The following is a 7,590-nucleotide window of genomic DNA, read 5'->3' as shown; positions in this document are numbered from 1 at the left end:
GTTTGTGAGACCCTATCTCAAAAATATCTAACACAAAAAGGGCTGGTGGAGTGGCTCAAGGTATAGGGCCTGAGTTCAAGCCTCGGTACCACAAAAAAAAAAAGTAACTTTGATTTTGAAACTCAGACTTGCTGGGGGCAAGTAGACATGGGAGCCCTTCCAGGAGGACCTGCCCTGCTTCCTTAGTCCAGGTGGGGCCCAGAGTAGCATTCCCATAGAGGGAACCACTCTCTGCTCCTGAGTTAGGAAGCTCCAAGTGTCAGGGTAAACACATGCTCAGGCCAAAGAAGGGACTGAGCCACACAACAGAGTCTTCCATCCCACATGATAGAAAGTAAAAGATAAAAACCCTCATTTTGTGGGGACCTCCTGGAGTTAGCCTCCAGTGCACCGGGGAGCCCTAAATTCCTTTTTCTTCATTAAAGTGGAAGTGTTCCTAAAGTCTGTCTGGAAATCAGCTCACTGAGAAGTGGTGGCCCATACCTGTAATTCCAGCACTCAGGAGGTGGAGGCAGGAGGATTATGAGTTCAAGGCCAGCCCGGGCAAAACAAAAAAAAAAGGGTGAATTTGTCTGCTATGCTAATTATAACACATCATATGTTGACTGAGCACATACTAAGTGCCCAGAACTATGCTACACATGTTCAAAAGGTATACTCACAAATTCTTGGACATTTTCCCATGTATTAGTCAATTTTCCATTGCTGCAACAAAATATCTGAGGCTAGATACTTTATAAACAAAAAAGGTTAATTTAGTTGGAGGTTCAAGAACATGGTGTTGATGATGCCTGCTCAGCTCTAGTGAGGACTACCTTGGCTACATCACATGGTAGGTGGTATCATGGCAGGAGCCCATGTGAAAGGGGGAGATCACATGAAAAGATAGGAAGCCAGAGAACAGGGAGGGGTCAGTCTTCCCTTTTATTAAAATGCTTTTGTGAAAGCAACCAGGCTTCTACAAGAACTGCTTGCAGTTCTCTGCCAAGGGCACGCCCCCCATGACCCAATCACCTCCCACTAGGTTCCACCTCTAAAGGTTCCACAGCAGCATCCTGGGGAACAAGCTTACAACATATGAACCCTTGGGGGACAAACCACATCCAAACCAAAGCATCCCACAACAAGAAGGAGACTAATCCCCCACCTGTTGAGTGCGGGCTGGACTTAGCAACTCACTCCTAGCAAATAAAACAGCAGAAGTAACAGAATGCCATTTCCAAGATTAGGTTATAAAAAAAGACTGGGTTCACCAATAGAGCACCTATTAATTGTCCAATAGTCTCTCTCTCCCTCGCTCTCTCTCTCTCTCTGGAGTCACTCACTCATTCTTGGGGAGGCTACCCATTATGTCACAAGGACGTTTGGGAAACCTATGGAAAGGCCCGTATGTCACAGAACAGACCTGCCAGCAACCACGAGTGACCGTGAAAGTGGATCCTACTCCGCCAGTCCAGATGAATATAACCCCAGCCATCACCTTCATGAGAGGCCTGAGCCAGAACCACTCAACCAAGCCACTCCAGATTCCTGCCTGAAGACAGTGATGGGGCCCTTGGCAAATCCACCTCCTTTAAGCCATCCTCTAGATAGTGGCCATCCACTTATCACCTTCCTGTGGGTTTTCTTCCTGCAGACACCGGGTGACAGAATTTAAATAATTCTCAGAACTTGAAACGTGTGTGGCTCCTACTGGAATTCAGATTACATTACAGATGACCTCAAAAACAGAATTAAACCACTCCATCAACTGGAGATCCTAACACAGGCAGGGTGGGGTGACCCAAGATGGCAAGAGGCGAGTCTGGGTATGAACCCTCAGAGAGGCTTTGGCCTTGCTGTGGCCAATTATAACATCATCCCCAAAAGCCAAATTGGATTCTTCCCTCGGAAATCAGTCATAGACTACATCATTTCACTGCAGATGCTTATTTTTAAAATATGGTGAAAATGCTGACTGGATAAAGATTTTTGTCAGACTGCAGGCTTTAAAAAAACATTTAATTCAATCTGGCATCCCAGACGGAATGTAAATCTGTGACAATGTGAAGTTGATGGGCAAATGTGAGATGCTTCAGCCCAAGTATTTAGTCCAAGTGCATCACAAGACTGATCCATCAGCCCTGGAATAAAAAATAGCACGCAACAGATGTACTTAAGCAAGGAAGGAAGGAAAGACAGGCTCCCCTGTCTCGCTCCTTTCTCTATTCTGCATAAATAAGACAGATCTGCCTGAGCCTCCGGAGAAGCCCCAAGCTTACTGCTCCCTGCAAAATCTTCTGAAAGTCTTGTCACCTGCTTTCCCATTCTCTTTGAGATGCTACCATTTCAGACCCAGTCTCTCGAGTTGCTCCAAATCATCAGAAAATAATTAGATGCAGACAAGCCCTACCAACAAAAAAGATGACAATGAAATATCTCAAAACACCTGGTGTGTTATAATCTGGCTTTGTAGTTCAGAAATAAAGCAACTACAAAAATGTACGAGATGATCCCTTAGCACCATCTGGGTTTAAGTTTTAAACAAGTCTGCCAGGAAAAGAAGTGGTACCCAGAAATCCTGGTTATAAGGCACTGTGGTAGATTAAAGACAGTCCAAAATTCTATGACAGTTAGGAAGATGTGGGGTCTATGTCCCCTTCTTCTGAATCAGAGTGGGCTCTGGGATTGTTTGGAAATAAAGAAAATTGCAGAAGCAACGCCATGCCAGTATCTGGGCATGGCTCTGAGAGACCAGAAGGTCCTACTAACTGCTAGGAGCCTAGCCACCATATTGTGAGGAAGTCCTGTGAACAGATCAATGGAGAATGGAGTTGAGGAACCTGGGTGAACTGCCAGCCCCTAGCCAACACCAATGCAGCCCTGAGTGAGCCATATTGGGAAGTAGGCCCTTGGGCCCATGTGATCCTCCCTAGCTGATGCCTTTGGGAGCAGAGGTGAAATATAATTACCAAGCACTGCCCAAATTTCAGATGTGTTTGCAAAATAAATGACTGCTGTCATAAGCCACTGAATTTTGGAGTGGTTTATTAAAATAGATAATAAGAACAGGCCTATGGAGCAAAATATAAAGGTGACTACAGTGACAGTAAACTTGTATGGTGGTCAGGTTCTTTTGGAAAATGCTGACAGTGGATCTTCATCCTCTATTCTTCTTTTTCTTTTTTTTTAAGTGGTACTAGAGCTTGAATTTAGGGCTTTGCACTTGTGAGGCAAGTACTTTACTACTTGAGCCACACCCCAGCAACAAAAAGGGCTGGGGGTGTGACTTGAGTGATAGAGCATTTGCCTAGCAAGACCCTGACTTCAAATGCCAGTTCTGTCAAAACAAAAATTAATTAAAATGAAAGGTCACATTTTGCTCTTGGTAGGCTTGCTGCCTTAGATATAGTGGACCACCAATAAATCCTCACAGAGGGTAGAAAGAGTTTAACCAAGCCTTGGATTCCAGAATAGAAGTCAAGTGACTTAGAAGTTGACAATTAGAGACAGGTGGGTGGTTCACACCTCTAACCCTAAGTACTTCAGAGGCAGAGATCAGGAAGATCATGGTCCAAAGCCAGTCTGGCAAAAAGTTCAAAAGACCCCATCTCAACTAGTAAAAACTGGGAATGATGGCATATGTCTGCCATCCCAGCTATTTGGGAAGCATAAATAGGAGGCTGGCAGTCCAGGCCATAACATGAGAACCCATCTCAAAACTGATCAAAGCCTTGCCAGCTGCCGGTGGGTAACACCTATAATCCTAGCTATGTGGGAGGCTGAGATCAGGAGGCTCTCAGTTAGAGACCAGTCCAGACAAATATTTCCTGAGACCCCATCCCCAGAATAATCAGGACAAAAATGGGCTGGAGGTGTGGCTGAAGTGGTAAAGCCACTGCCTAGCAAGCATAAGTCCATGAGTTCAAACTCCAGTAGCAAAAAAAAAAAAAGTTGGTCATTGGTTCCTTTGAGGATAATCTGTCATCTTTACAGACAGGTGACTGGCTCCTGTCTGTAAAAAAGCAGTTCACCTCTACTATTGAGGTCTTAACCTCTACAGCTCCTTCTTATCCTTCCACCTCATGGGTTGTGAGCCCAGCATTCCAAGGGCCTGAGGGAGAGGCTTGCTTCCACCCAGATCAAGTTGGGAAGACTAAGCAACTGAGGCCAGTAGGAGAAGGGGACCAGGAACTAGAGAAAAGGTTAGATCAAGAAGAATTAATGTAGAAGGTAACACACATGCACAGGAAATCAATGTGAGTCAATTCCTGTATAGTTATCCTTATCTCAACTAGCAAAAACCCTTGTTCCTTCCTATTATTGCTTATACTCTCTCTTCAACAAAATTAGAGATAAGGGCAGAATAGTTTCTGCCGGGTATCGAGGGGTAAGGGGGGGGAAGGGGGGGAGAAATGACCCAAACATTGTACTCACATATGAATAAAATAAAAATTAAAAAAAAAAGTTGGGAAGACTGAGAAAAGCTCTAAACAAAGAAATATCAAAAAAAAATCACTATTTTTTAAAATGTGAAAACAGTTCACTAGGTTCCAGAAAGAAACAACTTTGTGCTTTAAAAATTGTGAGTAGCTGAGTGCCAGTGGCTCATGTCTATAATCCAAGCTACTTGGGAGGCAGAGATCAGGAGGATTGTGGTTCAAGGCCAACCCAGCAAAATAGTTCTTGGGACCTTATCTGGATAATACCAAACACAAAAAACAGGGCTGGTGGAATGGCTTAAGTGGTAGAGTGCCTTCCAGGCATGCATAAGGCCCTGAATTCAAACCCCAGTACAGCCAAAAACAAAAAAGAATTGTGAGTTTCAGGAATCGCAGAGGTTACAGAGATCACGTGGGAAGGAGTGGACAGAGTATAGTAAGGGACATGAAGCTGCATCAAGGACTTGGAGGCTGTTTTTGTGAAAAGAGTGAATCCACTTGGCCCACAAATATCCAATGTGTCAGGATAAGTGTTTGGCATCTCTGCCTCCACTTTGCATCTGTCTCCTTTGTTCTGAGCCATTTTCTTCTGCCCTCACTCTGGATTCCAGGAACAACAGGTCTGAAGGATAAAAATCTTGTGACAAGGGTGGAATCTTCTCCCAGGTAGCAATGACTTTCTTATCCTGACAAGGTCCCTCCAGATCAATCCTAAAACAATGACCAATCAGACCAGTTTGACCAAGACTGATTAAACCATGCATGCTTCTTGTCCCCTTCTGTCCTTCCTCACATAATGTCAGCTCCCAAAGATGGGCTCAGATGCTTGGTTGCCAACCTCTACCCAATGTGGCCATGTTGATTGATTAAAATCATTTGCTGCCTTTTCGCCATTACTTCTGTTTGCTTTCTGTGAGGTGAATATCTGAACCTGACTTGCTGGGACACCCAGAGTCAAGCTTCTGACTAGAGCTACAGTAAAAAAGCTTCTGCTTCTTGTGGCATTGAGCTGGTGAGTTACCATCTCTTACAGACACTGAGTGCACCTGCCGTATGACGGCTTCTCAAGCTACCCAGAAAATACTGAAAACTACACTCACAGTAACTGCATGCGAGCATTTGTCCTAAACACACTCTGCCTCTGCTGCTGCTGATGGTAGAGCATCCACCATCAGACCGAACCTTCTCCACCAGTCACGATGCTGCATTGGACACATAGAAAGACAGGCAGTCAGATATTACCAGAGTTATGTATAACCAGAGTTCTAGAAAGAGAATGGAGGTACTTTTCAAATTTGTGACAAGACATAAATTTAGATTCCAGAATCTCAGTGAACTCCAAGCAACATACGTACAAAGAAAACTGATAGCATGCAGGATGCACACCTCCAAAACATAGCACATTAGAAATCAAAAAATCAGCAAAAGCTGAAAAGCCACTGTTTTTTTTTTTTTACAGAGAGTCTTGCTTTGTAACCAGACTAGCCTAGAACTTGCTATGTATCCCAGGTTAGCCTAGAACTCTTGATCCTCCTCCTTCTACCTCCAGAGTGCTGGAATTACAAGCACTGCCACACCCGGTTGGGTTGGAAGGCCACTCTGAACTTCCCCTCATCTTTTTCCCTGAAGCAGGCCATAAAACCTAAGAAGGTCACTTTTTGACCTTTTCCCTCCCTTCTCACCCAAAGACAAACCCGACCCTCACAGCTGCAGTGTGCTTATGTTTTATGTTTACAACACTAACTCTAAGTTGACTGGAAAGTTAACTTAACTACTTAAAATGTAAAGACTAATAGCTAAAAATCCAATAGATAAGTTAAAATTGATTTTTTTTTTTTTGTGGCACTGAGGTTTGAACTCAGGGACTCATACTTCCTAGGCAGGTGCTCTACCACTTGAGTTACTCCGCCAACTAAAATTGATTTCTAAAAAATATATTCAAACCAGGCACCAGTGGCTCATGTCTGTAATCCTAGCTACTCAGGAGGCAGAGATCAGGCAGATCATGGTTTGAAGCCAGCCCAGGCAAAACCCTAACTCGAAAAATTCTTTCACAAAATAAAGGGGGAAGGTGCTAGTGAAGTGGCTCAAAGTATAGGCCCCGAGTTCAAACCCCAGTACTGCAAAAAAAAAAAAAGAAAAAGCAGTACTCATAGAAGGCTGGAGTGGCTTTGTAAATATCAGATAAACACCGCTGAAGATAAAGAGAACCATTTCATGGTTATGAAGGATCAATACCTCAGGAAGACATAACCATAACAATCATAAATGTGCAGGAACCTAATAAAAAGAACTTTAAAAAAATAGGTGAAGCAAAAACTGACAGACTTAAAAGGAAAAACAGATAAATTTGTGATCATAGATTTTTTTTGTTTATGCAAGACTGGACTTTGAGCCCAGGGCCTACACCTTGAGCCACTCCACCATCTCTTTTTTGTGTTTGTGAAGGGTTTTTTTTGAGATAGAGTCTCTCAAACTATTAGTTTGGGCTGGCTTCGAATCTCGATCCTCCTGATCTCTGTCTCTTGAGTAGCTAGGATTACAGGTGTGAGCCACCAGTGCCCAGCTATAATCACAGATTTTAGCATTCTCTCTCTGAACAAGTCGGTCTGATGGGCCAAATGACAGAAAACTCAGTAGAGACCTAGGAAATCTAAACACCTTCTTACCAACCACCTTGACCCAGTTGACATTTATAGCACACCCCACCCAGCAACTGTACACTAGATACCATTTCAAGGGTGCCTGGCACACTTGATAAACTGCATGCTGGGCCATCAAGCAGCCTTCTACCTTTCAGGACTGGAATCGAAGAGCACTCACCCTGAACCTTCACCTGTACTGTCCTATTTCGTCCTCCACAATTGTCCCAGGAGACTGGCATTATTATTAGTCCAGTTTTACAATAAAGAAGCAAAGGCTCAGGAAGCTAAAAACCACTTTCATTGCCTGCACTTCATTGTCACTTCTGCCAGTGACACTTGAGCAAGCCAAACAAGATGTCCTTATCCTCAGACCTCCTCCATCACATCCTTGCAGGTAGGTAGGGGAAAATGCAGGACTTAATGCATGCCTGCCTTTGCCTCTAACTGGCTGTTGCCCTTGGTAAGTCACTTGGCCTCTGTGTCGGTTTGCTCATCTGTAAGCAGTAGATGAGATAATACTGGCA

Source organism: Castor canadensis, chromosome 8 (assembly GCF_047511655.1).
Source record: "Castor canadensis chromosome 8, mCasCan1.hap1v2, whole genome shotgun sequence".
Lineage (NCBI taxonomy): Eukaryota > Metazoa > Chordata > Mammalia > Rodentia > Castoridae > Castor > Castor canadensis.
Note: the sequence above shows the minus strand (reverse complement) of the source record.